Source organism: Gasterosteus aculeatus, unplaced genomic scaffold (assembly GCF_964276395.1).
Source record: "Gasterosteus aculeatus unplaced genomic scaffold, fGasAcu3.hap1.1 HAP1_SCAFFOLD_23, whole genome shotgun sequence".
NCBI classification, from domain to species: Eukaryota; Metazoa; Chordata; class Actinopteri; order Perciformes; family Gasterosteidae; genus Gasterosteus; species Gasterosteus aculeatus.
The window spans coordinates 226363-254107 of record NW_027554882.1 but is presented as its reverse complement, the minus strand read 5'-3'; the positions used below and the strand labels follow the sequence as shown (position 1 = coordinate 254107).

Below are 27745 nucleotides of genomic sequence, written 5' to 3'. Positions count from 1 at the left end.
ACAAGAGGGATCACTGTGGCGACTGGGATATAAGGCTGCCTGCCACCTGATTCCGCAACTGACTTTGGTTTCTCTTCAATACGCATAAGTCTTTCGCCTTTTACTAAAGACTTCCGTGGAGAGGAACAACAATGAGTTGACCATATTTTTGGCAGGCTCTGCCAATTGGCTGAGCCTCATGTACTTGTGTGAAAAGAAAAGTAGTTGGACAGAGGCTCCTGACAATGGAGCACAAACAAAGTTGTGTTTACTTATCACTGGAGTCACTAGTGCAGCAAGTCTCAAATCACTGTCTGAATCCAAAGTGAAATCAACCAGATTTCAGCAGGATTTTACAGGGATTAATGGTCACTTTACTGGAGTCTCCGGTGGAGCACGTCTCAAATCAGCAAATCTCTGTCTGAATCCATTGTGAAATCAACAAGATTTTCAGCAGGACTTTGCAGAGATGAATCATCACTGGAGTCACTAGTGGAGCCTTGCAGCAAGTCTCAAATCTCTGTCTGAATCCATTGTGAAATCAACAAGATTTTCAGCAGGACTTTACAGTGATTAATCATCACTGGAGTCTCTAGTGTCTGAAACAACAGTGAAATCAACCAGATTTCAGCAGGAGTTTACACTTTTGCTTGTAAACAAATCAATGATTTTAGCTTTTTTGAGGACGGGGGCAGCGTGGGGAGTGGGTTGTTAAGTAGCAAGCGACTGCTACGCCCAGTTGAAAGAACCGCACCGCGACAATTGAGATATGTGCTGGTACGTTGGGTCTGCAAACAAACAGTTTGGTGTTATCGCTTCTCGGCCTTTTGGCTAAGATCAAGTGTAGTATCTGTTCTTATCAGTTTAATATCTGATATGTCCTCTATACGAGGACTACATATTAAGCCGATTTTTAGCTCTGGGAGATGAAAAAGGGGCTTGCTCCGTTCACTCCAAGCATCGACCCGGTATTGCAGCACCTCCGGGAACGGTGCACCCTTTAAATTGTGGAAAATAAAAGAAATGGTAACCTGAATCAGTGGTGTGGTGTTGGAAATGATTTCTGCTTTGAGTAAAACAAGTCTCACCTCCACATAGTTTTTAAGACTGAGGCTTTTGGCAAGTGACTTATGCTTACTCATCAATAGTGCCTTTGTTTTGCAAGTCTCAAATCACTGATTTTAACTTCACCGATCTGTGAGGACGGTGCCATCTGCGAACCGTCACCACAAATGCTGTGACTGGGAATACCGTCCCTGCCTCTGTCACCACCAACTCATACTTACCTGGCAGGGGAGATACCATGATCAAGAAGGTGGTTCACCCAGGGCGAGGCTCAGTCATTGCACTGCGACTGTGCTGACCACTGCGAATTCCCCAAATGTGGGAATCTCGACTGCATAATTTGTGGTAGTGGGGGACTGCGTTCGCGCTCTCCCCTGATATTGAAGTCAAAGAAAAACCAGGTGTCCCGTTTAATCATCACTGTCTGAATCCCTAGTGAAATCAACCACATTTCAGCAGGATTTTACACGGATTAATCACCACTGCACTGGAGTCTCCGGTGGAGGGAGTCTACAATCAGCAAATCACTGTCTGAATCCAAAGTGAAATCAACCAGATTTCAGCATTAATCATCACTGCGCTGGAGTCTCCAGTGGAGCACGTCTCAAATCAGCAAATCACTGTCTGAATCCAAAGTGAAATCAAGCACATTTCAGCAGGACTTTACACTTTTGCTTGTAAACAAATCAATGAGTTTTTGATGGCTGGTGCTGGGGAATGGGTTTGGCATTGGACAACCGCAGCTCAACCAGTCCCAACCACAAGAGGGATCACTGTTGCGACTGGGATATAAGGCTGCCTGCCACCTGATTCCGCAACTGACTTTGGTTTCTCTTCAATACGCATAAGTCTTTTGCCTTTTACTAAAGACTTCCGTGGAGAGGAACAACAATGAGTTGACCATATTTTTGGCAGGCTCTGCCAATTGGCTGAGCCTCATGTACTTGTGTGAAAAGAAAAGTAGTTGGACAGAGGCTCCTGACAATGGAGCACAAACAAAGTTGTGTTTACTTATCACTGGAGTCACTAGTGCAGCAAGTCTCAAATCACTGTCTGAATCCAAAGTGAAATCAACCAGATTTCAGCAGGATTTTACAGGGATTAATGGTCACTTTACTGGAGTCTCCGGTGGAGCACGTCTCAAATCAGCAAATCACTGTCTGAATTCATTGTGAAATCAACAAGATTTTCAGCAGGAATCATCACTGGAGTCACTAGTGGAGCCTTGCAGCAAGTCTCAAATCTCTGTCTGAATCCATTGTGAAATCAACAAGATTTTCAGCAGGACTTTACAGTGATTAATCATCACTGGAGTCACTAGTGGAGCCTTGCAGCAAGTCTCAAATCTCTGTCTGAATCCATTGTGAAATCAACAAGATTTTCAGCAGGACTTTACAGTGATTAATCATCACTGGAGTCACTAGTGGAGCCTTGCAGCAAGTCTCAAATCCCTGTCTGAATCCATTGTGAAATCAACAAGATTTTCAGCAGGACTTTACAGTGATTAATCATCACTGGAGTCTCTAGTGTCTGAAACAACAGTGAAATCAACCAGATTTCAGCAGGAGTTTACACTTTTGCTTGTAAACAAATCAATGATTTTAGCTTTTTTGAGGACGGGGGCAGCGTGGGGAGTGGGTTGTTAAGTAGCAAGCGACTGCTACGCCCAGTTGAAAGAACCGCACCGCGACAATTGAGATATGTGCTGGTACGTTGGGTCTGCAAACAAACAGTTTGGTGTTATCGCTTCTCGGCCTTTTGGCTAAGATCAAGTGTAGTATCTGTTCTTATCAGTTTAATATCTGATATGTCCTCTATACGAGGACTACATATTAAGCCGATTTTTAGCTCTGGGAGATGAAAAAGGGGCTTGCTCCGTTCACTCCAAGCATCGACCCGGTATTGCAGCACCTCCGGGAACGGTGCACCCTTTAAATTGTGGAAAATAAAAGAAATGGTAACCTGAATCAGTGGTGTGGTGTTGGAAATGATTTCTGCTTTGAGTAAAACAAGTCTCACCTCCACATAGTTTTTAAGACTGAGGCTTTTGGCAAGTGACTTATGCTTACTCATCAATAGTGCCTTTGTTTTGCAAGTCTCAAATCACTGATTTTAACTTCACCGATCTGTGAGGACGGTGCCATCTGCGAACCGTCACCACAAATGCTGTGACTGGGAATACCGTCCCTGCCTCTGTCACCACCAACTCATACTTACCTGGCAGGGGAGATACCATGATCAAGAAGGTGGTTCACCCAGGGCGAGGCTCAGTCATTGCACTGCGACTGTGCTGACCACTGCGAATTCCCCAAATGTGGGAATCTCGACTGCATAATTTGTGGTAGTGGGGGACTGCGTTCGCGCTCTCCCCTGATATTGAAGTCAAAGAAAAACCAGGTGTCCCGTTTAATCATCACTGTCTGAATCCCTAGTGAAATCAACCACATTTCAGCAGGATTTTACACGGATTAATCACCACTGCACTGGAGTCATTGTGAAATCAACAAGATTTTCAGCAGGAATCATCACTGGAGTCACTAGTGGAGCCTTGCAGCAAGTCTCAAATCTCTGTCTGAATCCATTGTGAAATCAACAAGATTTTCAGCAGGACTTTACAGTGATTAATCATCACTGGAGTCACTAGTGGAGCCTTGCAGCAAGTCTCAAATCCCTGTCTGAATCCATTGTGAAATCAACAAGATTTTCAGCAGGACTTTACAGTGATTAATCATCACTGGAGTCTCTAGTGTCTGAAACAACAGTGAAATCAACCAGATTTCAGCAGGAGTTTACACTTTTGCTTGTAAACAAATCAATGATTTTAGCTTTTTTGAGGACGGGGGCAGCGTGGGGAGTGGGTTGTTAAGTAGCAAGCGACTGCTACGCCCAGTTGAAAGAACCGCACCGCGACAATTGAGATATGTGCTGGTACGTTGGGTCTGCAAACAAACAGTTTGGTGTTATCGCTTCTCGGCCTTTTGGCTAAGATCAAGTGTAGTATCTGTTCTTATCAGTTTAATATCTGATATGTCCTCTATACGAGGACTACATATTAAGCCGATTTTTAGCTCTGGGAGATGAAAAGGGGGCTTGCTCCGTTCACTCCAAGCATCGACCCGGTATTGCAGCACCTCCGGGAACGGTGCACCCTTTAAATTGTGGAAAATAAAAGAAATGGTAACCTGAATCAGTGGTGTGGTGTTGGAAATGATTTCTGCTTTGAGTAAAACAAGTCTCACCTCCACATAGTTTTTAAGACTGAGGCTTTTGGCAAGTGACTTATGCTTACTCATCAATAGTGCCTTTGTTTTGCAAGTCTCAAATCACTGATTTTAACTTCACCGGTCTGTGAGGACGGTGCCATCTGCGAACCGTCACCACAAATGCTGTGACTGGGAATACCGTCCCTGCCTCTGTCACCACCAACTCATACTTACCTGGCAGGGGAGATACCATGATCAAGAAGGTGGTTCACCCAGGGCGAGGCTCAGTCATTGCACTGCGACTGTGCTGACCACTGCGAATTCCCCAAATGTGGGAATCTCGACTGCATAATTTGTGGTAGTGGGGGACTGCGTTCGCGCTCTCCCCTGATATTGAAGTCAAAGAAAAACCAGGTGTCCCGTTTATTCATCACTGTCTGAATCCCTAGTGAAATCAACCACATTTCAGCAGGATTTTACACGGATTAATCACCACTGCACTGGAGTCTCCGGTGGAGGGAGTCTACAATCAGCAAATCACTGTCTGAATCCAAAGTGAAATCAACCAGATTTCAGCATTAATCATCACTGCGCTGGAGTCTCCAGTGGAGCACGTCTCAAATCAGCAAATCACTGTCTGAATCCAAAGTGAAATCAAGCACATTTCAGCAGGACTTTACACTTTTGCTTGTAAACAAATCAATGAGTTTTTGATGGCTGGTGCTGGGGAATGGGTTTGGCATTGGACAACCGCAGCTCAACCAGTCCCAACCACAAGAGGGATCACTGTTGCGACTGGGATATAAGGCTGCCTGCCACCTGATTCCGCAACTGACTTTGGTTTCTCTTCAATACGCATAAGTCTTTCGCCTTTTACTAAAGACTTCCGTGGAGAGGAACAACAATGAGTTGACCATATTTTTGGCAGGCTCTGCCAATTGGCTGAGCCTCATGTACTTGTGTGAAAAGAAAAGTAGTTGGACAGAGGCTCCTGACAATGGAGCACAAACAAAGTTGTGTTTACTTATCACTGGAGTCACTAGTGCAGCAAGTCTCAAATCACTGTCTGAATCCAAAGTGAAATCAACCAGATTTCAGCAGGATTTTACAGGGATTAATGGTCACTTTACTGGAGTCTCCGGTGGAGCACGTCTCAAATCAGCAAATCACTGTCTGAATTCATTGTGAAATCAACAAGATTTTCAGCAGGAATCATCACTGGAGTCACTAGTGGAGCCTTGCAGCAAGTCTCAAATCCCTGTCTGAATCCATTGTGAAATCAACAAGTGCTGTCACCAATGACTGATTTTAACTTCACCGATCTGTGAGGACGGTGCCATCTGCGAACCGTCACCACAAATGCTGTGACTGGGAATACCGTCCCTGCCTCTGTCACCACCAACTCATACTTACCTGGCAGGAGAGATACCATGATCAAGAAGGTGGTTCACCCAGGGCGAGGCTCAGTCATTGCACTGCGACTGTGCTGACCACTGCGAATTCCCCAAATGTGGGAATCTCGACTGCATAATTTGTGGTAGTGGGGGACTGCGTTCGCGCTCTCCCCTGATATTGAAGTCAAAGAAAAACCAGGTGTCCCGTTTAATCATCACTGTATGAATCCCTAGTGAAATCAACCACATTTCAGCAGGATTTTACACGGATTAATCACCACTGCACTGGAGTCTCCGGTGGAGGGAGTCTACAATCAGCAAATCACTGTCTGAATCCAAAGTGAAATCAACCAGATTTCAGCATTAATCATCACTGCGCTGGAGTCTCCAGTGGAGCACGTCTCAAATCAGCAAATCACTGTCTGAATCCAAAGTGAAATCAAGCACATTTCAGCAGGACTTTACACTTTTGCTTGTAAACAAATCAATGAGTTTTTGATGGCTGGTGCTGGGGAATGGGTTTGGCATTGGACAACCGCAGCTCAACCAGTCCCAACCACAAGAGGGATCACTGTTGCGACTGGGATATAAGGCTGCCTGTCACCTGATTCCGCAACTGACTTTGGTTTCTCTTCAATACGCATAAGTCTTTCGCCTTTTACTAAAGACTTCCGTGGAGAGGAACAACAATGAGTTGACCATATTTTTGGCAGGCTCTGCCAATTGGCTGAGCCTCATGTACTTGTGTGAAAAGAAAAGTAGTTGGACAGAGGCTCCTGACAATGGAGCACAAACAAAGTTGTGTTTACTTATCACTGGAGTCACTAGTGCAGCAAGTCTCAAATCACTGTCTGAATCCAAAGTGAAATCAACCAGATTTCAGCAGGATTTTACAGGGATTAATGGTCACTTTACTGGAGTCTCCGGTGGAGCACGTCTCAAATCAGCAAATCACTGTCTGAATTCATTGTGAAATCAACAAGATTTTCAGCAGGAATCATCACTGGAGTCACTAGTGGAGCCTTGCAGCAAGTCTCAAATCTCTGTCTGAATCCATTGTGAAATCAACAAGATTTTCAGCAGGACTTTACAGTGATTAATCATCACTGGAGTCACTAGTGGAGCCTTGCAGCAAGTCTCAAATCCCTGTCTGAATCCATTGTGAAATCAACAAGATTTTCAGCAGGACTTTACAGTGATTAATCATCACTGGAGTCTCTAGTGTCTGAAACAACAGTGAAATCAACCAGATTTCAGCAGGAGTTTACACTTTTGCTTGTAAACAAATCAATGATTTTAGCTTTTTTGAGGACGGGGGCAGCGTGGGGAGTGGGTTGTTAAGTAGCAAGCGACTGCTACGCCCAGTTGAAAGAACCGCACCGCGACAATTGAGATATGTGCTGGTACGTTGGGTCTGCAAACAAACAGTTTGGTGTTATCGCTTCTCGGCCTTTTGGCTAAGATCAAGTGTAGTGGTTGTTGCTAAAGCTGTGCGGTGTATGGAGCTTGGTGGATAAAGTTGCTGGAGTCCCGTCCTCACACAGGCTATCATGTCTGCAGGACTTAGGAACTCGGTGCGATTCACTTGGAAGGTTAAAGAAGATGAGAAACATGGGAAGAGGGAATGGTTCGTGCGTACGGTCGTGGTGGGAGCACTGAAGATTGACCCCGCCCACGTATACTGCCTGCAGTGGAATGCAGCAGGAGGTGGTTTTGACCTCACTCTACACAGCCAAGCAGTGTATGAGAGAGTGATGGAGACAGCGAGGGAAAAGGCGGAAGAAGAGCCCTTTTCAAAGTTTCGGGTGGAGGCTCTTTGCAAGAGGAACTTGAAGATTGTGACGGTCCACATGTACAACCCATACGTGGGGGACGAGACGGTCATATCCTGGTTGTCGAGGTATGGGAAGGTGGAGTCGGCGGTGAGATACCTGAGGGACAGTTTCGGCATCTGGTCAGGGCGGAGACAATTCAAAGTTCTCCTCGAGGACAACCCCGGTGGAGGCGGTGGGCTGCGGCATCCTCCAGCCTACTTCAGCATTGGTGAGGACAGGGGTTTCCTCTTTTACTCCGGCCAGCCCAGTTTCTGCAGGCAATGCCGCAGCTTTGGGCACATGGCGACGGACTGCACCGAAGGGCGATGCCGGAACTGTGGTGGAAGGGGACACAGCGTGGCCACGTGTGGGGCCCCAAAGACGTGCCATGGATGCGGAGGAGAGGGGCACATTGTCCGCGACTGCACAACTACAACCCGTAGCTACGCAGAGGTAGCAGTGCAGGGGGAGGTCTCTGTCCTCACCCCGTTGGAGGAGGCACTACAGTCGCTCTCTGGAGAGGAGGGAAGGGCTGCTGCACGGGACGAGTCTGCGACTGACCACATCGGCGCAAACGAAACGGAGGAGCGGATGGACACACAAGTGGTTGTGAGCCTGGGAGACTCTCTGCCACTGGTGGGGTCCTGGGCAGACTGTGTGATCAGCTCGGAGGAGGAGGACACCAGGAAAGAGACAATCCAGGGGGTCAGGAAGAGGAGCAGTTCATCCAGGGGTGAGCAGGCTGAGTCTTCGGCAGAAGCAACCGAGGCTGGACCACAGGTGCACAGGTCGAGAAGGAGGAAGAAGAAGCTGGCAGACGGCCGTGCGATGGGGGAGAGCCGGGAACCCCCAGGATCCGAGTCGGAGGGTAGGAGCCAACAGGCTTCTGTGGAGATTTCATCGGGTGGTGCAGGAATGGAGAAAACCGGGGGGACTCCGCGGAGGGAGCCGCCCCAGGACGTTTCTCAAAGCCCGGTACTGCAGGTGTAACAGATGTGTTTAGGGCATGGAAGTAGTCGACTCAGGTACTGATCTTTTCAGCATTTATTTGCTCCTGCAGAAGACAATAAAACACAGACATTGCCTTCTGGTCTCTGCACATCAGCTCCCTACACACAGGGTCTTCAACAGTGTAACACTACTGTGAAGGAAAAACGGGACTCCCGCAAAATCTAAATTATAGCTTGTCAAAGATCGAAATTGTGACAAAAAGGGGAGAACAACCCCAAGTGAACAAAATAAATAACAGTGACAACTGCAAAAATTCCAGCATTAAAACAAAAGAAAACACATACCTGCAGAAGACAATAAAACACAGACATTGCCTTCTGGTCTCTGCACATCAGCTCCCTACACACAGGGTCTATGGAGGGGAACGTATACGTCAGGACGACCGGATGTAGCGAGTACAAACGGCGCGAAATTAAACAATGACCAAACGTATAATTTTATCACCACTCCATCGAATAATGACGCACCACAGCTGAGAACCGTGGTCATGTTACCCACGCTAATGGTAGCTGATGTTAACAGTTATAATTAAGAACATAGCGAAATAGTGCGACGTCGTTTTTTTTTCTCAACTTACCTTCAACAGTGTAACACTACTGTGAAGGAAAAACGGGACTACGGAAGCCTAGGAGGCGCAGTAGAGATGAATCGCAATTTCCGCAAATTTGACTCATCAAAATAAAATTCACACACACACGTTCAACAAAATTGTTGAATAATAACCAAAAAAATAAAATACAATACTTTGAAAATGACAGTGTATTTCTAACTCCGTTACATACACCCCCACTGAATTTTATCATAGATGAGCGCTCATCACCGATTGCACGCCATAGAAAACATTACAAATTCACAACTCACAAAGGGCCAACATCCAGAAAACCAACAAAAAAAATGTATCCCATAAGGATGAAGTGGTACGAGAGCAGCGCAGGCCTCTCAACCCAACAACTGGCAACAGGGTGCCTTGTACACCCCACAAGACCCAAACACAAAGTGCAATGCAGTACAGGCTCATGACAAAAAAACAATAAGGACAGTGAAACATTATACCAACACACGTTTTTCAGCCATAAAGAGGCATAAGCCACCCACTCATAGTATTAAAAGGTAACAACCTCAAGCTATTCCTGGACAACATCCTGCCTGGACATAGTCTGTATAAGCCTATTCACAGGATTGATTAAGCGACCAAATCTTGACCTGACCTGCGCATTAAAACGACCAGGGTGTGCGGGTGAGACCTGGACCACAGTATGCAAAGAATCAGACGTGTTATCTGTCTGTGTCATGGTATCGAGTGCAAAGTCTGACTGCCTAAGATCTGTCGAGACGTCCGCAGCAGTCGAAGGGCAAGAATAACAAGTCACAGATTGATCAGTGGTGCTGCCCTCAAGTGAGATAGTTGCGTTCTGGGGATCAGAAGCAACACTCATGTCAACAATGCACGCCTCAGCCAGGCTTGGCCCAGACAACTGAGTAATCCATTCAATGGTTCTGCTCTCCGAATCCACGGGCACCGCATCGGTCAAGGGACCCTGTCCGTCCGTCGCAATCACAGGGGACTCACTGTCACCTTCAGTGTCAAAGCTTTCACTAGCCACACTGAGAGACTCCCTCCCTCTCCCAGACGAGGTCTCTTCTGCCTCGCCACCATCATGTCCTGAAACGGAGGACCCCGTACCGAGCAAGGATGAGGCCAGATCTGATATGTCACATGTATCCCCCACAGGAAGAAAATTAACCAGCATCAGCAAGTTCCTGTGGACCACCTTCTCCCGTCCAGTGATTGTGTCGCGGATCCTGTATGTGTGTGTCTCTGTATTCACATCTACCACAGTGTAGACTGTCGAGTCCCACCTGTCAGCAAGCTTCTTTTTACCCCTCTCCTTCCTGTTGGCCAGGAGCACCCTGTCACCGATGTTTAAATTGGATCCCTTTGCTCTCCTGTTGTACAGCTGGGCATGTCGATTCTGCTCCTTTGTAGCATGAACCTGAGCAATGACCATTGCTTCCTTCAGATCGTTGGCGAGACTGGCCACATACTTCTCATAGCTCACCACAGCAGAGTCATGAAGAACAGCACGAAAGAGGACATCCACAGGTAGGCGGGGGATCCGACCAAACATGAGGTAGAATGGGGAGTAACCTGTCGTCTCATGTTCCGTACAGTTGTACATGAACGTTAAGGTCTGTAAGCGCCGAGGCCAGTCAGCCTTCTCTTCCGGGGGCAGTGCTCGAATCATACCACCCAGGGTCCGGTTGAAACGTTCCACACTCCCATTCCCCATTGGGTGATAGGGGGTTGTGTGTGATTTCTTGACACCTGAGATCCTGAGAAGCTCACCAATCAGCAGACTCTCAAAGTTAGCACCCTGATCACTATGGATTCTTTCTGGGAATCCAAAGACACAGAAATACCGGTCCCATAGAACCCTAGCCACCTGTTTAGCTGTCTGGTCTTTACATGAAAATGCCTGAGCCATTCTCGTGAAATGATCAGTTATCACCAGAACGTCAACAGACCTGTTCCTGGAGTCTTCAGCCGACCAAAAGTCAATGCAGACCAACTCCAGCGGCCGGGTTGTCATTATACTCTCCAGCGGGGCCCGTCCTTCAGGCTCGACTGTCTTGCTTACGATGCATCGCTGACAATGACGAACATAGTCTCTTACATCTCTGTCAAGGTTTGGCCAGAAAAACCTCTGTCTCGCCAAGCTCAGACTCCTGGACTGAGCTTGATGTCCAGCCCTATCGTGAATCCCTTGCAGAACCTCAGTCTTCAGTGAGTCAGGGACAATGTATTGAAAGCGCTTTGCTTTGGTCTTCTGATCTCTTGAAGTCCTGTACAGCACGCCATCCTTTACGGTCAGCCTATCCCAGTGCTTCAGGTACCGTGTGACCAGAACCGACTCATTGAATCTTTCCCTTCTAGAAGGCCTCCGATGTCTCTCAACGTAAGACAGAACACGAGAGAGGGTCCTGTCTTCGGACTGCATATCACAGAGGTCCTTCACAGTGTAAGCAGGTAAGGCGTCTTGTCCAGGAGGAAACAACTGAGGTAAGTGCTGCAACACCTCAAGGGCACGGAACCTCGGACCATCCTCCCATCCAACGCGTGACTGTAATACAGCAGACACGTCCTCCTTTGCAACAGACTGAATGTGCATGCGCAGTGGACTGCATGCAGACTGGGCATTGTTACTCAAAGGGGAGGGCTCCCTGTCATGACTGGATGACCGAAAAGCATTTTGGACAGAGAAACTTGACATGTCTTTGACTTCTGCGAGGAGACTCGCATAGGGTTCAGCGAGCAGCCTGTGACCAACACTCGCCTTGACGAACGGCACACGACTCAGGGCATCAGCTACTATGTTCTGTGGCCCCGGAACGTACTTGATATCAAAGTCGTAACTTGCCAACTTGGCAACCCAGCGTTGCTCACAACAATCTAGCTTCGGCTTTGTCAGAATGTGCGTCAACGGGTTGTTATCCGTCCAGACAGTGAATTTGTGACCTTTCAGCCAGTGACTGAACTTCTCGCAGATTGACCACTTCAAGGCTAGAAACTCCAACCGATGAGCTGGGTAGTTCTTTTGGGACCGGGATAACGACTTGCCGGCAAAAGCAATAGGTCTGGCCCGTGTTTCGCCCTCCTGGATTTGGGACAAAACCGCACCTATGCCATCCAAGGACGCATCGGTTGACAGCATGAAGGGACGGTTGAAATCGGGGTGAGCTAAGACAACACTGTGGACCAGTGAAGCTTTCAGACTTTCAAAAGCCTGTCCCTGCTCAGGTGTCCAATCAGCCACACACAACTTCCTGCTCGACAGTTTGTTTTTGGGTTGTTTACCTCTCCTCTTTGCACCTTTCAACAGGTCGAACAGCGGCTTGGCCATAGCAGAGTAACCGGGCATGAAGTGTTGATAGTAATTTACCATCCCTAAGAAAGACCGTATGCGCTTTGGGGACGGAGTCACACCATCAGGCTCCATGAGGTCAGTGCTCACCATGTTAGTGATGCTTTCAACCTTGCTGGGGTCTGTTGAAACACCATTCGCATCAACAATGTGGCCAAGAAACCTTACAGACCTCCTGAGGAAGAAGCACTTTTTAGGAGATAACTTCAAGTTGTGTCTACGCAGCCTCTTAAACACCATCTCCAGGCGCAGCAAGGCAGTCTCCTCATCAGGTGCAAACACTAGCAAGTCATCCAAGTAGCATAAGAGACTCAAATAGTTTTGGTCACCGAAAATGCTCGTCATCATGCGCATAAAGCTCCCGGGACTGTTGCAAAGGCCCTGCGGCAGACGGTTGTACTCATACAGACCCATGGGGGTGGTAAAGGCAGAGTACTTCCTGTCGTCCTCGTGGAGTGGCATGTTGTAAAAGCCGGAAGTCAGATCCATTGTGCTGAAGAGGCAGTTTCCCCCCAGCGCTGCTAAACAATCTGCCTGGTGTGGAAGAGGATGAGCATCCTTCAGTGTCCTTTTATTCAACCAGCGAAAATCTGTACAGATGCGTAGATCCCCGTTCTTCTTCCACACAAGCACCAATGGTGAGGCGTATTCGCTAGTTGACTTTCTGATGATCTCCTTTTCCTCCATCTCGCTTAGTACCTGGCGCAACTTTTGGTACTGGCCAGGGGGCACTCTCCTGTATGGGAGTCTGAATGGTCTGTTATCTGACAGGTGTATGCGATGTACAAAATCCTTTGCCTCTCCACAATCGAGATGATGGCGCGAAAAGATGTCCTCATACTGCATCACAAGGTCAGCCATCTTCGTCTTACAGTTTACAGACACTTCACACGACTCAACGTCAACAGTACTTAGCCCAATTGAGCAAAGCTTTTCCTTGGCGGAGCCTGCATCAGTAATAGGAGGCATGGCTGATTGAGTGCATCCGGCCACCTCTATTGGTTCAACAACATCCATGTCCTCGAGCGCTGCACATGTAAAAACATCAGCTAGTTTTGCATTTCGCCTCAAGAGCACAGGTCTGTCAGATGTATTTATGAGCTTCAGCGGAACCTGCCCGTCTCCCCAAAGTGTGGTTACAATCTTTGCGACCAGAACCCCTCTGGGAGCCGAGCGGGATGAAGTGGGCTCTGTCATGACGGTGCTACCTGGTGAAATAGGAGTGTTCTTGGGTAGTTTTCCCCAGATGAGATATTCACGGCCAGGCTCGAGACAGGTCGCTGAGTTACACCTGACTGTACCGACATTGTCCGGAACATCACTACCTCTCCATGGACTCAAACCCGAGAGCATAGACAGGAAATGTTCAGCGTCTGGGTCTCTGTCTGGGCAGGGGCCAGACACTGTCCTCCAATAGGATTCGCAGGATTTAGATTGATGCAGGATGTATTTTATAACATTTGTCCCTATGATCAACTCATCATGCTGTCCCGGGACAACGAGTGTTGGAACAAACATCTTGCAACCATACACTTCCATCTCCACGCCAAAAGCACATTTGGGCCTCACGCGAAGTCCCCCACATCCCACAAGGACTACATTGACATCTATCTGTTTCTGGTCGGTTATCACTCCAGCATCTCTCAGTTTCATCTCAGCTGTTTCACTAATGCTACACGCCATGGAGCCGCTGTCCAACATGCCACCTATTGCAACCGTTCCACCCAGTACCGCAGGTGTGTAGAAAAGACTGTCACTACTGCCAACTCTGTGAATATTCTGGAAAACAACAACCTCAGATTCATCACACGAGTCTCTCACAGAGGTGTACACCGTCTCAGCATCAAACATGTCATCTATTTGGGAGTTTGTTGTGCGACTTGTATTGCCTCCCTCCGAATACAAGTCGACTAGTTTCCCTCCGTCTGGAATTGAGTTGAGGTTTTGGCAGTGCAGTTTAGTTTGGTGTGGCCGGGGGCGTGGCAGGCAAAACAAAGTCGGTCAGACATACAATGTGAAATGGTGGTGTGGCTTGAATCATTACAGACCTTACAAACTGCCTCCCTTGAACGCTTTTCATGGGACACATGCTGGAACCGCCCACCTAGAGTTGGACGCAAAGTGTTCCGTGGCTGCATTTTCTCCATCATCTCCTGAAACATGTCGACCATACGAGTGAGAAGCCTCTCCTCTGACTGCGGGAGATTCCTTTCATGACAGGGTTCGCCTTGAACTGGATTAGGATGACACACTTGCTGGTGCTGAATCTGGAGAGGGGGAGATGAAGGGCTCGCAGAAAGGTACTGCGCAGACATCGCCCTATCACTCAACGGCTGACTAGGTTGCTCAGAAGCGACTGCAGTGATGTAGTTTTTCAGTGGTACGGTATCAGTGGCGCCGCCCCGAGCCCTCAACTCACGCTGATAATCATCAATCCTCGACTGAACATCCCGTGCGGTCCATTCGTGAAGTGGTTTAAACTTTAGAGTGCAGGACAGTTCTGGGTCAGGGCAGTGCTTGACAAACATGAGAGCCACTTCATCATTCATGTTCTCCGTCCGCTTCCCTTGTCTGCACAAACCCTCAAGTGCAAGGTCGGCTGCTTTGTTCAGTCTTATCCAGTAGTCAACTGGGTTTTCTCTGTGCTTGGGCAAAGTAGCATAGAAGTCTGCGAGGGGAAGACATGAGGGAGCAACACTGAAGTAGTGGAGGAGAACATTATATATCCGTTCAGGTTCGACATCGAGCGCAAGATCACTACGCAAGGAAATCTTCACCACATCTCTGGCTTTGCCCATTAAATGACTCATTACTTCCTCTGCTTGGTCACAAACAGGAATCTGTCGTTTTCTGAGATGTGTTTTAGTCATGTCAATCCAATCCTGGACTGGGTATTTGTCGGTACTGTCACCTCTGAATGTCTGCAATCCTTTATCAGAATTCACATGGACTGTCACCTGTGGAGGACGGTCATGTTGATCAACATTAGTGCGTGTGGTCTGATCAGTAGTGGTCTGGTGCTCACTGGTCATGTTTACAACACCAGCTGACATTAACTTTTCGACAATGGACTCACCAATTTGGGCACCTAACTGCCCTACCATGGCTGTGAGATGGTGTATGACATCAGCATCACTGCTAGGAGTAGACGTGAGAGGACCCCTCATTAACCCACCAACGGGAGTACAATCTGGGCTCTGACCTAGCCCTGTATCACGGTTATCCGGTGTTACCTTAGGGTGTCCCACATCCCTACTGTCAGCAACATAACTGAGCCAAGTGCCCCTGCCCTTTGGCAGACTCGGGCTAGCAAACTCATCCATGTTTACTTTAACGGCCGTTTACAACCAATAAATGTACTTGCGTTGTGTATTTAGAACCAAAACCCAGCAAAAACAAAAGAAAACAAGAATTCAAAATTCTTGATTGTCAAAAGTGGACTTTTTTTCTTTTTTTTTTTTTTTTTTTTTACACTCTGCCCTAGTTCACAATCTTTTAAAAACCTGATACGACCATGAAGAGTACAAAGGCGGATCAGGACGTCAGCACAGCATCCACGGCGACGAGCATCAAGCTGATCTGAAGATCCGGGTCACGGCACCAATGTAACAGATGTGTTTAGGGCATGGAAGTAGTCGACTCAGGTACTGATCTTTTCAGCATTTATTTGCTCCTGCAGAAGACAATAAAACACAGACATTGCCTTCTGGTCTCTGCACATCAGCTCCCTACACACAGGGTCTTCAACAGTGTAACACTACTGTGAAGGAAAAACGGGACTCCCGCAAAATCTAAATTATAGCTTGTCAAAGATCGAAATTGTGACAAAAAGGGGAGAACAACCCCAAGTGAACAAAATAAATAACAGTGACAACTGCAAAAATTCCAGCATTAAAACAAAAGAAAACACATACCTGCAGAAGACAATAAAACACAGACATTGCCTTCTGGTCTCTGCACATCAGCTCCCTACACACAGGGTCTATGGAGGGGAACGTATACGTCAGGACGACCGGATGTAGCGAGTACAAACGGCGCGAAATTAAACAATGACCAAACGTATAATTTTATCACCACTCCATCGAATAATGACGCACCACAGCTGAGAACCGTGGTCATGTTACCCACGCTAATGGTAGCTGATGTTAACAGTTATAATTAAGAACATAGCGAAATAGTGCGACGTCGTTTTTTTTTCTCAACTTACCTTCAACAGTGTAACACTACTGTGAAGGAAAAACGGGACTACGGAAGCCTAGGAGGCGCAGTAGAGATGAATCGCAATTTCCGCAAATTTGACTCATCAAAATAAAATTCACACACACACGTTCAACAAAATTGTTAAATAATAACCAAAAAAATAAAATACAATACTTTGAAAATGACAGTGTATTTCTAACTCCGTTACACAGGAATATGTTGCCAACAATGATCAACTGGAAGATGGTTGCTTGCCAACAGCGAGCAACCATGGGACAGAGGGTAAAGGGGGGGGGGGCACATTTGTGAAGTATTGAATGGCCTTGTTTTCAGTGGTGACCATAAATGTCAGGGGTATGAGAAATATTGTGAAAAGGGCGAGTGTTTTCCAATACCTGTTACAGACGCCCCTACATGTTTGCTTTCTGCAGGAAGTGCATCTAAAGGATGGTGGGGATGTCAGGGAGTTTTCGGAGGGCTGGCTCAAGGGTGAGTCGAGATGGGGAGTAGGGGGGGTACACTCCTCAGGGGTGGGAATCCTGTTTGGAAATAAAGATTTCCAGGTCCGGGACAGCTTCTCAGTAGTGCAGGGGAGGGTACTGGTGGTGGATGCATTATGGAGGGGGGTTTTCTTTAGATTTATCAATGTGTATGCACCAGCGGAGCCGAAAGGACGTAAGGCCCTTTTTATTGCACTTAAGGAGGTGTGTGTCACGAATAAGGTGGTGGTTCTAGGGGGGGATTTCAACGTCTCTTTGGAGGGGACAGGGGATTTCAGTCGGCCGTATTTGGAAGAGGTGGTGCAGGCTTTCATGCTGAAGGATGGGTACAGGGCAGTCGAGCCGGCAAGGGAGGGCACCACTTGGTCGAATACACGGGGTTCCCGTAGTCGGATTGATTTTGTTTTTGTGCCTGCTGTGGCTGCTGTACGGAGGGCCGTTGTGGGACCAGTGTGGTTCTCAGACCACAACCAACTTGAGGTGGCCTTTTCGGTGGCGGCCCCAATTTTTGGAAGGGGTTACTGGAAGTTGAATTGTGGGGTTTTGGAGGAGGAGGCTTTCCGTAGAGCCTTCACTTTACACTATGAAGGGTGGGTCTCACTGAAGCCTTTTTTTGACAATATTGTGGAGTGGTGGGAATGTGTGAAGGTAAACGCCAGGGAGTTGACTGTGGGATATTGTTCACAACGAGCGAGGGAGGAGAAGGGGGGGTTTAGGAGGCTCCAAAGGGAGCTGCAGGCTATGATGGAGGCGGAGAACAAGGGGGAAAGAAGGGATAAGCAGAGGGAGAGGGAGGTGAGGGAGAATTTGGGCCTATACTTTAAAGGAAAAGCTGATGGGTTACTGAGGAGATGTGGGAGGGAATCCATCAATGTAGCAGAGACCTGTTCGCCCATGTTTTTTAAACAGGTGAGGGCTGCCCGGGCAAGAGCGTGCATTCCGGGGCTACGGGGGAAGGATGGTGACCTTGTCTCAGATCCGGAGGGGATGGTTGGGGTTGCCTCCAATTTTTTTGGGGACGCCATGGGGCCACAAGAGGTGGAAGAACCGGAGGAAGGAGGTTTTTTGAAGGGGCTTGAGGCTAGGGTGCCAAGGGAAGTGGTGGAGGCCCTAGAACGCCCGGTGGGTCTCGCAGAGTTGGAGGGAGCTATGAAAGGTTTGGGAGGGGGAAAGGTGCCGGGGATTGATGGGTTACCAAAAGAATTTTATGCGGCGTTCTGGGGGATCCTGGGGAAGGATTTTTTAGAAGTGGTGGGTGCAGTGCTGGAACGGGGGCTGTTGGGGAGGACAATGAGGGAGGGGGTGTTGACCTTGCTACATAAGAAAGGGGAAAAAGAAGACTTGGGTAATTTCAGGCCGATAACTCTTCTCTGTGCTGATTATAAGATCATCGCTAGAGTGTTGGCCGGACGACTCCGATCTGCTCTACCTCATGTGGTAAATGAGGATCAGACGTGTGGGGTGGAGGGGAGACGCATCCAATGGAATTTAGGGCTGGTGAGGGATTGCATTCACTGGGTGGAGGAACGTGGGGTCCCTCTGATGCTGGTGGGGTTGGACATGGAAAAGGCGTTTGATAGGGTGAACCAAGGTTTTTTGGCAGCTGTGTTAGAGAGGATGGGTTTTGGACCAATTTTTCGGAGGTGGTTAGGGATCATGTACACGGGGGTTGGGAGTAGGGTGGTTGTGAATGGGCATATGGGGGTTTTGGTGTCACAGCAGACGGGAGTGAGGCAAGGATGTCGACTCTCGCCACTGCTTTTTGTTATATATATTGAACCGCTAGCTGCAGCTATTCGGGCGGACGCAGGCGTGAAGGGATTGCGCCTTCCAGGGGGTGGAGAGAGGGATTTGAGGATATCCCAGTACGCGGATGACATGACGCTCTTTTTAACAACGAAGGGCTCCTTGCTCCGTGCTTTGGACGTCTTGGGGTCCTTTTCAAAAGTATCCGGGGCCAGGGTCAATGTCGGAAAATCCAAGGTTAAATATTTTGGACCTTGGAAGGGGAGGGGAGGAGGGCTGTTTGGATTGTCGGAGTGCGAGGGTCCAATGAGAATACTGGGGGTGGATTTTGAAGACAGCGAGAGTGGGCCGCTGAACTGGAGGAGGCGCCTGGCAGCACTAAGGTCACGAATAGGACTGTGGAAGGCCCGACGTTTGTCTTTAACTGGGAGGGTTTTGGTGGTGAAAGCGGACATTTTGCCGTCAATGATTTACCTGGCGTACGTTTTCCCCCTGCCACCGGAGTATAGGAGAAGATTAGTGGGGGATGTTTTCTCCTTTGTGTGGGGGGGATACGAGTATGTGAGGAGGGGCTGGATGAGACAAGGGGTACCAGAGGGGGGAAGGGGAGTGCCTGATGTGCCACTTAAGTTAGATGTTCTTTTCTTTTCCTTTTGCTGCAACGGGGTGAAGTTCCCTAGTGGGCACTGGTACCATGTGCTGCTCATGTTTTGGCTATCCTTTCCTTTGAGGAAGTGGGTTAAATGGGAGAACGGGCGGCCAAAAGGGGAGGTTATGCCACCACACTACAGGCAGATGATGGGCTGGGCTAAAAGGCACAAGGAATGCGGGGAAGGTGACCTAGGCCTGGATCATCGGGAACTATACAAGGCAATAGTTGCAAAACAGGGACCTGTGAGAGTTTGCGGGGTGGGCAGGGAGGAGTGGCTGTTTGCGCAGCACAAGGAACTGCCAAACAGACTAAAGGACATCAACTGGCTATGTCTACATAAGAGGATGCCTGTGAGGGACACTTTATATAGGCATGGCCTGTCAAGGCTGCGCTCCTGCCCACGATTAGGTTGTGGCAGAGACGAGGACTTATCTCATGTATTTTGGGGATGTGGGTTTGCAAGAACAATGTGGGGAGAGCTGGGTTTTTTTTTTCCTAAACTGGGGGGACTGTCTTATGAGATGCTGATGCTGGGGGTGGGTCTGAGGGGACGGGGATGGGAGGGTTTTTTGTTGTGGTTGATTCTGTCAATAGGGAAGGCAGCACTGTGGGATGACAGAATGGCATTAATAAGAAGTAATGAGGTGAACAGGGTTGAAGGAGTGGTGGCGAAGGTGAGGGGGGAGGTGCGGCGGATGAAAAGGAGGGAGGAGGAGAGGCATGGGTACCATGCAGCCAAGGAGCGATGGAAGGGAGTGTTAGCTTAGGTAAGAGGGTGGGGAAGGGGGTTGCTATGGTATTGGGTGCATTGGTACAGTCTGTATGCTGTTGTTTTTTTTTTTTTTTTTTGTTGATGAAAATGACAATGTAATGTAATATTGTGTGTTGGTGTGGAATGTGTAATAAAAAAATTAAAATAAAAAAAAAAAAAAAAAATCTGTTCTTATCAGTTTAATATCTGATATGTCCTCTATACGAGGACTACATATTAAGCCGATTTTTAGCTCTGGGAGATGAAAAAGGGGCTTGCTCCGTTCACTCCAAGCATCGACCCGGTATTGCAGCACCTCCGGGAACGGTGCACCCTTTAAATTGTGGAAAATAAAAGAAAGGGTAACCTGAATCAGTGGTGTGGTGTTGGAAATGATTTCTGCTTTGAGTAAAACAAGTCTCACCTCCACATAGTTTTTAAGACTGAGGCTTTTGGCAAGTGACTTATGCTTACTCATCAATAGTGCCTTTGTTTTGCAAGTCTCAAATCACTGATTTTAACTTCACCGATCTGTGAGGACGGTGCCATCTGCGAACCGTCACCACAAATGCTGTGACTGGGAATACCGTCCCTGCCTCTGTCACCACCAACTCATACTTACCTGGCAGGGGAGATACCATGATCAAGAAGGTGGTTCACCCAGGGCGAGGCTCAGTCATTGCACTGCGACTGTGCTGACCACTGCGAATTCCCCAAATGTGGGAATCTCGACTGCATAATTTGTGGTAGTGGGGGACTGCGTTCGCGCTCTCCCCTGATATTGAAGTCAAAGAAAAACCAGGTGTCCCGTTTAATCATCACTGTCTGAATCCCTAGTGAAATCAACCACATTTCAGCAGGATTTTACACGGATTAATCACCACTGCACTGGAGTCTCCGGTGGAGGGAGTCTACAATCAGCAAATCACTGTCTGAATCCAAAGTGAAATCAACCAGATTTCAGCATTAATCATCACTGCGCTGGAGTCTCCAGTGGAGCACGTCTCAAATCAGCAAATCACTGTCTGAATCCAAAGTGAAATCAAGCACATTTCAGCAGGACTTTACACTTTTGCTTGTAAACAAATCAATGAGTTTTTGATGGCTGGTGCTGGGGAATGGGTTTGGCATTGGACAACCGCAGCTCAACCAGTCCCAACCACAAGAGGGATCACTGTTGCGACTGGGATATAAGGCTGCCTGCCACCTGATTCCGCAACTGACTTTGGTTTCTCTTCAATACGCATAAGTCTTTCGCCTTTTACTAAAGACTTCCGTGGAGAGGAACAACAATGAGTTGACCATATTTTTGGCAGGCTCTGCCAATTGGCTGAGCCTCATGTACTTGTGTGAAAAGAAAAGTAGTTGGACAGAGGCTCCTGACAATGGAGCACAAACAAAGTTGTGTTTACTTATCACTGGAGTCACTAGTGCAGCAAGTCTCAAATCACTGTCTGAATCCAAAGTGAAATCAACCAGATTTCAGCAGGATTTTACAGGGATTAATGGTCACTTTACTGGAGTCTCCGGTGGAGCACGTCTCAAATCAGCAAATCACTGTCTGAATTCATTGTGAAATCAACAAGATTTTCAGCAGGAATCATCACTGGAGTCACTAGTGGAGCCTTGCAGCAAGTCTCAAATCTCTGTCTGAATACATTGTGAAATCAACAAGATTTTCAGCAGGACTTTACAGTGATTAATCATCACTGGAGTCTCTAGTGTCTGAAACAACAGTGAAATCAACCAGATTTCAGCAGGAGTTTACACTTTTGCTTGTAAACAAATCAATGATTTTAGCTTTTTTGAGGACGGGGGCAGCGTGGGGAGTGGGTTGTTAAGTAGCAAGCGACTGCTACGCCCAGTTGAAAGAACCGCACCGCGACAATTGAGATATGTGCTGGTACGTTGGGTCTGCAAACAAACAGTTTGGTGTTATCGCTTCTCGGCCTTTTGGCTAAGATCAAGTGTAGTGGTTGGTGCTAAAGCTGTGCGGTGTATGGAGCTTGGTGGATAAAGTTGCTGGAGTCCCGTCCTCACACGGGCTATCATGTCTGCAGGACTTAGGAACTCGGTGCGATTCACTTGGAAGGTTAAAGAAGATGAGAAAAATGGGAAGAGGGAATGGTTCGTGCGTACGGTCGTGGTGGGAGCACTGAAGATTGACCCCGCCCACGTATACTGCCTGCAGTGGAATGCAGCAGGAGGTGGTTTTGACCTGACTCTACACAGCCAAGCAGTGTATGAGAGGGTGATGGAGACAGCGAGGGAAAAGGCGGAAGAAGAGCCCTTTTCAAAGTTTCGGGTGGAGGCTCTTTGCAAGAGGAACTTGAAGATTGTGACGGTCCACATGTACAACCCATACGTGGGGGACGAGACGGTCATATCCTGGTTGTCGAGGTATGGGAAGGTGGAGTCGGCGGTGAGATACCTGAGGGACAGTTTCGGCATCTGGTCAGGGCGGAGACAATTCAAAGTTCTCCTCGAGGACAACCCCGGCGGAGGCGGTGGGCTGCGGCATCCTCCAGCCTACTTCAGCATTGGTGAGGACAGGGGTTTCCTCTTTTACTCCGGCCAGCCCAGTTTCTGCAGGCAATGCCGCAGCTTTGGGCACATGGCGACGGACTGCACCGAAGGGCGATGCCGGAACTGTGGTGGAAGGGGACACAGCGTGGCCACGTGTGGGGCCCCAAAGACGTGCCATGGATGCGGAGGAGAGGGGCACATTGTCCGCGACTGCACAACTACAACCCGTAGCTACGCAGAGGTAGCAGTGCAGGGGGAGGTCTCTGTCCTCACCCCGTTGGAGGAGGCACTACAGTCGCTCTCTGGAGAGGAGGGAAGGGCTGCTGCACGGGACGAGTCTGCGACTGACCACATCGGCGCAAACGAAACGGAGGAGCGGATGGACACACAAGTGGTTGTGAGCCTGGGAGACTCTCTGCCACTGGTGGGGTCCTGGGCAGACTGTGTGATCAGCTCGGAGGAGGAGGACACCAGGAAAGAGACAATCCAGGGGGTCAGGAAGAGGAGCAGTTCGTCCAGGGGTGAGCAGGCTGAGTCTTCGGCAGAAGCAACCGAGGCTGGACCACAGGTGCACAGGTCGAGAAGGAGGAAGAAGAAGCTGGCAGACGGCCGTGCGATGGGGGAGAGCCGGGAACCCCCAGGATCCGAGTCGGAGGGTAGGAGCCAACAGGCTTCTGTGGAGATTTCATCGGGTGGTGCAGGAATGGGGAAAACCGGGGGGACTCCGCGGAGGGAGCCGCCCCAGGACGTTTCTCAATGCCCGGTACTGCAGGAACATGTTGCCAACAATGATCAACTGGAAGATGGTTGCTTGCCAACAGCGAGCAACCATGGGACAGAGGGTAAAGGGGGGGGGGCACATTTGTGAAGTATTGAATGGCCTTGTTTTCAGTGGTGACCATAAATGTCAGGGGTATGAGAAATATTGTGAAAAGGGCAAGTGTTTTCCAATACCTGTTACAGATGCCCCTACATGTTTGCTTTCTGCAGGAAGTGCATCTAAAGGATGGTGGGGATGTCAGGGAGTTTTCGGAGGGCTGGCTCAAGGGTGAGTCGAGATGGGGAGTAGGGGGGGTACACTCCTCAGGGGTGGGAATCCTGTTTGGAAATAAAGATTTCCAGGTCCGGGACAGCTTCTCAGTAGTGCAGGGGAGGGTACTGGTGGTGGATGCATTATGGAGGGGGGTTTTCTTTAGATTTATTAATGTGTATGCACCAGCGGAGCCGAAAGGACGTAAGGCCCTTTTTATTGCACTTATGGAGGTGTGTGTCACGAATAAGGTGGTGGTTCTAGGGGGGGATTTCAACGTCTCTTTGGAGGGGACAGGGGATTTCAGTCGGCCGTATTTGGAAGAGGTGGTGCAAGCATTCATGCTGAAGGATGGGTACAGGGCAGTCGAGCCGACAAGGGAGGGCACCACTTGGTCGAATACACGGGGTTCCCGTAGTCGGATTGATTTTGTTTTTGTGCCTGCTGTGGCTGCTGTACGGAGGGCCAGTGTGGGACCAGTGTGGTTCTCAGACCACAACCAACTTGAGGTGGCCTTTTCGGTGGCGGCCCCAATTTTTGGAAGGGGTTACTGGAAGTTGAATTGTGGGGTTTTGGAGGAGGAGGCTTTCCGTAGAGCCTTCACTTTACACTATGAGGGGTGGGTCTCACTGAAGCCTTTTTTTGACAATATTGTGGAGTGGTGGGAATGTGTGAAGGTAAACGCCAGGGAGTTGACTGTGGGATATTGTTCACAACGAGCGAGGGAGGAGAAGGGGGGGTTTAGGAGGCTCCAAAGGGAGCTGCAGGCTATGATGGAGGCGGAGAACAAGGGGGAAAGAAGGGATAAGCAGAGGGAGAGGGAGGTGAGGGAGAATTTGGGCCTATACTTTAAGGGAAAAGCTGATGGGTTACTGAGGAGATGTGGGAGGGAATCCATCAATGTAGCAGAGACCTGTTCGCCCATGTTTTTTAAACAGGTGAGGGCTGCCCGGGCAAGAGCGTGCATTCCGGGGCTACGGGGGAAGGATGGTGACCTTGTCTCAGATCCGGAGGGGATGGTTGGGGTTGCCTCCAATTTTTTTGGGGACGCCATGGGGCCACAAGAGGTGGAAGAACCAGAGGAAGGAGGTTTTTTGAAGGGGCTTGAGGCTAGGGTGCCAAGGGAAGTGGTGGAGGCCCTAGAACGCCCGGTGGGTCTCGCAGAGTTGGAGGGAGCTATGAAAGGTTTGGGAGGGGGAAAGGTGCCGGGGATTGATGGGTTACCAAAAGAATTTTATGCGGCATTCTGGGGGATCCTGGGGAAGGATTTTTTAGAAGTGGTGGGTGCAGTGCTGGAACGGGGGCTGTTGGGGAGGACAATGAGGGAGGGGGTGTTGACCTTGCTACATAAGAAAGGGGAAAAAGAAGACGTGGGTAATTTCAGGCCGATAACTCTTCTCTGTGCTGATTATAAGATCATTGCTAGAGTGTTGGCCGGACGACTCCGATCTGCTCTACCTCATGTGGTAAATGAGGATCAGACGTGTGGGGTGGAGGGGAGACGCATCCAATGGAATTTAGGGCTGGTGAGGGATTGCATTCACTGGGTGGAGGAACGTGGGGTCCCTCTGATGCTGGTGGGGTTGGACATGGAAAAGGCGTTTGATAGGGTGAACCAAGGTTTTTTGGCAGCTGTGTTAGAGAGGATGGGTTTTGGACCAATTTTTCGGAGGTGGTTAGGGATCATGTACACGGGGGTTGGGAGTAGGGTGGTTGTGAATGGGCATATGGGGGTTTTGGTGTCACAGCAGACGGGAGTGAGGCAAGGATGTCCACTCTCGCCACTGCTTTTTGTTATATATATTGAACCGCTAGCTGCAGCTATTCGGGCGGACGCAGGTGTGAAGGGATTGCGCCTTCCAGGGGGTGGAGAGAGGGATTTGAGGATATCCCAGTACGCGGATGACATGACGCTCTTTTTAACAACGAAGGGCTCCTTGCTCCGTGCTTTGGACGTCTTGGGGTCCTTTTCAAAAGTATCCGGGGCCAGGGTCAATGTCGGAAAATCCAAGGTTAAATATTTTGGACCTTGGAAGGGGAGGGGAGGAGGGCTGTTTAGATTGTCGGAGTGCGAGGGTCCAATGAGAATACTGGGGGTGGATTTTGAAGACAGCGAGAGTGGGCCGCTGAACTGGAGGAGGCGCCTGGCAGCACTAAGGTCACGAATAGGACTGTGGAAGGCCCGACGTTTGTCTTTAACTGGGAGGGTTTTGGTGGTGAAAGCGGACATTTTGCCGTCAATCATTTACCTGGCGTACGTTTTCCCCCTGCCACCGGAGTATAGGAGAAGATTAGTGCGGGATGTTTTCTCCTTTGTGTGGGGGGGATACGAGTATGTGAGGAGGGGCTGGATGAGACAAGGGGTACCAGAGGGGGGAAGGGGAGTGCCTGATGTGCCACTTAAGTTAGATGTTCTTTTCTTTTCCTTTTGCTGCAACGGGGTGAAGTTCCCTAGTGGGCACTGGTACCATGTGCTGCTCATGTTTTGGCTATCCTTTCCTTTGAGGAAGTGGGTTAAATGGGAGAACGGGCGGCCAAAAGGGGAGGTTATGCCACCACACTACAGGCAGATGATGGGCTGGGCTAAAAGGCACAAGGAATGCGGGGAAGGTGACCTAGGCCTGGATCATCGGGAACTATACAAGGCAATAGTTGCAAAACAGGGACCTGTGAGAGTTTGCGGGGTGGGCAGGGAGGAGTGGCTGTTTGCGCAGCACAAGGAACTGCCAAACAGACTAAAGGACATCAACTGGCTATGTCTACATAAGAGGATGCCTGTGAGGGACACTTTATATAGGCATGGCCTGTCAAGGCTGCGCTCCTGCCCACGATTAGGTTGTGGCAGAGACGAGGACTTATCTCATGTATTTTGGGGATGTGGGTTTGCAAGAACAATGTGGGGAGAGCTGGGGTTTTTTTTTCCTAAACTGGGGGGACTGTGTTATGAGATGCTGATGCTGGGGGTGGGTCTGAGGGGACGGGGATGGGAGGGTTTTTTGTTGTGGTTGATTCTGTCAATAGGGAAGGCAGCACTGTGGGATGACAGAATGGCATTAATAAGAAGTAATGAGGTGAACAGGGTTGAAGGAGTGGTGGCGAAGGTGAGGGGGGAGGTGCGGCGGATGAAAAGGAGGGAGGAGGAGAGGCATGGGTACCATGCAGCCAAGGAGCGATGGAAGGGAGTGTTAGCTTAGGTAAGAGGGTGGGGAAGGGGGTTGCTATGGTATTGGGTGCATTGGTACAGTCTGTATGTTGTTGTTTTTTTGTGTTGATGAAAATGACAATGTAATGTAATATTGTGTGTTGGTGTGGAATGTGTAATAAAAAAAAAAAAAAAAAAAAAAAAAATCTGTTCTTATCAGTTTAATATCTGATATGTCCTCTATACGAGGACTACATATTAAGCCAATTTTTAGCTCTGGGAGATGAAAAAGGGGCTTGCTCCGTTCACTCCAAGCATCGACCCGGTATTGCAGCACCTCCGGGAACGGTGCACCCTTTAAATTGTGGAAAATAAAAGAAATGGTAACCTGAATCAGTGGTGTGGTGTTGGAAATGATTTCTGCTTTGAGTAAAACAAGTCTCACCTCCACATAGTTTTTAAGACTGAGGCTTTTGGCAAGTGACTTATGCTTACTCATCAATAGTGCCTTTGTTTTGCAAGTCTCAAATCACTGATTTTAACTTCACCGATCTGTGAGGACGGTGCCATCTGCGAACCGTCACCACAAATGCTGTGACTGGGAATACCGTCCCTGCCTCTGTCACCACCAACTCATACTTACCTGGCAGGGGAGATACCATGATCAAGAAGGTGGTTCACCCAGGGCGAGGCTCAGTCATTGCACTGCGACTGTGCTGACCACTGCGAATTCCCCAAATGTGGGAATCTCGACTGCATAATTTGTGGTAGTGGGGGACTGCGTTCGCGCTCTCCCCTGATATTGAAGT

General features: G+C 48.7%; 15 non-coding genes and 1 pseudogene across 15 annotated transcripts; all 16 read left to right on the top strand.

Annotated features, from left to right (window-relative positions):
- The first annotated feature begins 59 nt into the window (after positions 1 to 59).
- LOC144392547 (U5 spliceosomal RNA) lies at positions 60 to 174 on the top strand. Its single transcript, XR_013455931.1, has one exon. It is a non-coding gene; the product is annotated as a U5 spliceosomal RNA (small nuclear RNA).
- A 616-nt stretch (positions 175 to 790) lies between these two features.
- LOC144392308 (U2 spliceosomal RNA) lies at positions 791 to 981 on the top strand. The gene has a single exon (XR_013455694.1). It is a non-coding gene; the product is annotated as a U2 spliceosomal RNA (small nuclear RNA).
- Positions 982 to 1257: 276 nt separating this feature from the next.
- LOC144392456 (U1 spliceosomal RNA) lies at positions 1258 to 1421 on the top strand. Its single transcript, XR_013455844.1, has one exon. It is a non-coding gene; the product is annotated as a U1 spliceosomal RNA (small nuclear RNA).
- Positions 1422 to 1863: 442 nt separating this feature from the next.
- Positions 1864 to 1978, top strand: LOC144392034 (U5 spliceosomal RNA). The gene has a single exon (XR_013455421.1). It is a non-coding gene; the product is annotated as a U5 spliceosomal RNA (small nuclear RNA).
- An 808-nt stretch (positions 1979 to 2786) lies between these two features.
- On the top strand, positions 2787 to 2977 carry LOC144392307 (U2 spliceosomal RNA). The gene has a single exon (XR_013455693.1). It is a non-coding gene; the product is annotated as a U2 spliceosomal RNA (small nuclear RNA).
- A 276-nt stretch (positions 2978 to 3253) lies between these two features.
- On the top strand, positions 3254 to 3417 carry LOC144392443 (U1 spliceosomal RNA). Its single transcript, XR_013455831.1, has one exon. It is a non-coding gene; the product is annotated as a U1 spliceosomal RNA (small nuclear RNA).
- A 589-nt stretch (positions 3418 to 4006) lies between these two features.
- LOC144392446 (U2 spliceosomal RNA) lies at positions 4007 to 4197 on the top strand. The gene has a single exon (XR_013455834.1). It is a non-coding gene; the product is annotated as a U2 spliceosomal RNA (small nuclear RNA).
- Positions 4198 to 4473: 276 nt separating this feature from the next.
- LOC144392431 (U1 spliceosomal RNA) lies at positions 4474 to 4637 on the top strand. Its single transcript, XR_013455819.1, has one exon. It is a non-coding gene; the product is annotated as a U1 spliceosomal RNA (small nuclear RNA).
- Positions 4638 to 5079: 442 nt separating this feature from the next.
- Positions 5080 to 5194, top strand: LOC144392546 (U5 spliceosomal RNA). Its single transcript, XR_013455930.1, has one exon. It is a non-coding gene; the product is annotated as a U5 spliceosomal RNA (small nuclear RNA).
- A 458-nt stretch (positions 5195 to 5652) lies between these two features.
- LOC144392278 (U1 spliceosomal RNA) lies at positions 5653 to 5816 on the top strand. Its single transcript, XR_013455665.1, has one exon. It is a non-coding gene; the product is annotated as a U1 spliceosomal RNA (small nuclear RNA).
- A 442-nt stretch (positions 5817 to 6258) lies between these two features.
- LOC120830008 (U5 spliceosomal RNA) lies at positions 6259 to 6373 on the top strand. The gene has a single exon (XR_005713781.1). It is a non-coding gene; the product is annotated as a U5 spliceosomal RNA (small nuclear RNA).
- A 14020-nt stretch (positions 6374 to 20393) lies between these two features.
- LOC144392524 (U2 spliceosomal RNA) lies at positions 20394 to 20576 on the top strand. The gene has a single exon (XR_013455910.1). It is a non-coding gene; the product is annotated as a U2 spliceosomal RNA (small nuclear RNA).
- Positions 20577 to 20852: 276 nt separating this feature from the next.
- On the top strand, positions 20853 to 21016 carry LOC144392419 (U1 spliceosomal RNA). The gene has a single exon (XR_013455806.1). It is a non-coding gene; the product is annotated as a U1 spliceosomal RNA (small nuclear RNA).
- A 442-nt stretch (positions 21017 to 21458) lies between these two features.
- LOC120813933 (U5 spliceosomal RNA) lies at positions 21459 to 21573 on the top strand. The gene has a single exon (XR_005711117.1). It is a non-coding gene; the product is annotated as a U5 spliceosomal RNA (small nuclear RNA).
- Positions 21574 to 27087: 5514 nt separating this feature from the next.
- LOC144392523 (U2 spliceosomal RNA) lies at positions 27088 to 27295 on the top strand (annotated as a pseudogene).
- Positions 27296 to 27571: 276 nt separating this feature from the next.
- Positions 27572 to 27735, top strand: LOC144392407 (U1 spliceosomal RNA). The gene has a single exon (XR_013455794.1). It is a non-coding gene; the product is annotated as a U1 spliceosomal RNA (small nuclear RNA).
- The last annotated feature ends 10 nt before the right edge of the window (positions 27736 to 27745 follow it).